Raw genomic sequence first — 441 nt, 5'->3', positions numbered from 1 at the left:
ACTCCATGCTTTTTCCTTAAAGCACTTTTTGAGCGGCGTAATCAACACAAGGTCACTTAATCGGAGGCTAGCTATTACATCCAGACCGCAAATGAAGGATTTTACACAGATTAACACAAAGTGGACCTCATAACAGTATCGTACACTTGACATCTTTGCGCAGCCGACATCTTGACGTCGTTTGAGTGTGACAAACACCTGACATCCCCTGACGTTCTAGATTACGACGCTGACGCTCTAATTGTAAACGTCTAACTCATTAGTATGCCAGATTAAGATGCCATTCCTGATGTTCCCACGTCCCTTTGACGTCTGTAACGTTTCACCGACGTCCCTCAAATATGTCGACGCTGTCAGGTGGAACGTTTCTGCCTTCGATGAAGCTTGAAATTCCTTTCCGTTTCTCTCATTCTTAGCTTCTCTCGGTACCTTTATTTTTTT

General features: G+C 43.8%; 1 protein-coding gene across 1 annotated transcript in view; it reads left to right on the top strand.

The window, feature by feature from the left end:
* Positions 1-441, top strand: part of LOC119586943 — a gene marked incomplete in the record, with an annotated part of 57,379 nt that overhangs the window by 5,237 nt on the left and 51,701 nt on the right.

The sequence above is a fragment of the Penaeus monodon genome, chromosome 22, assembly GCF_015228065.2.
Source record: "Penaeus monodon isolate SGIC_2016 chromosome 22, NSTDA_Pmon_1, whole genome shotgun sequence".
In the NCBI taxonomy this organism is placed as follows: domain Eukaryota; kingdom Metazoa; phylum Arthropoda; class Malacostraca; order Decapoda; family Penaeidae; genus Penaeus; species Penaeus monodon.
Note: the sequence above shows the minus strand (reverse complement) of the source record. Positions and strands in the feature narration are given on the sequence as shown.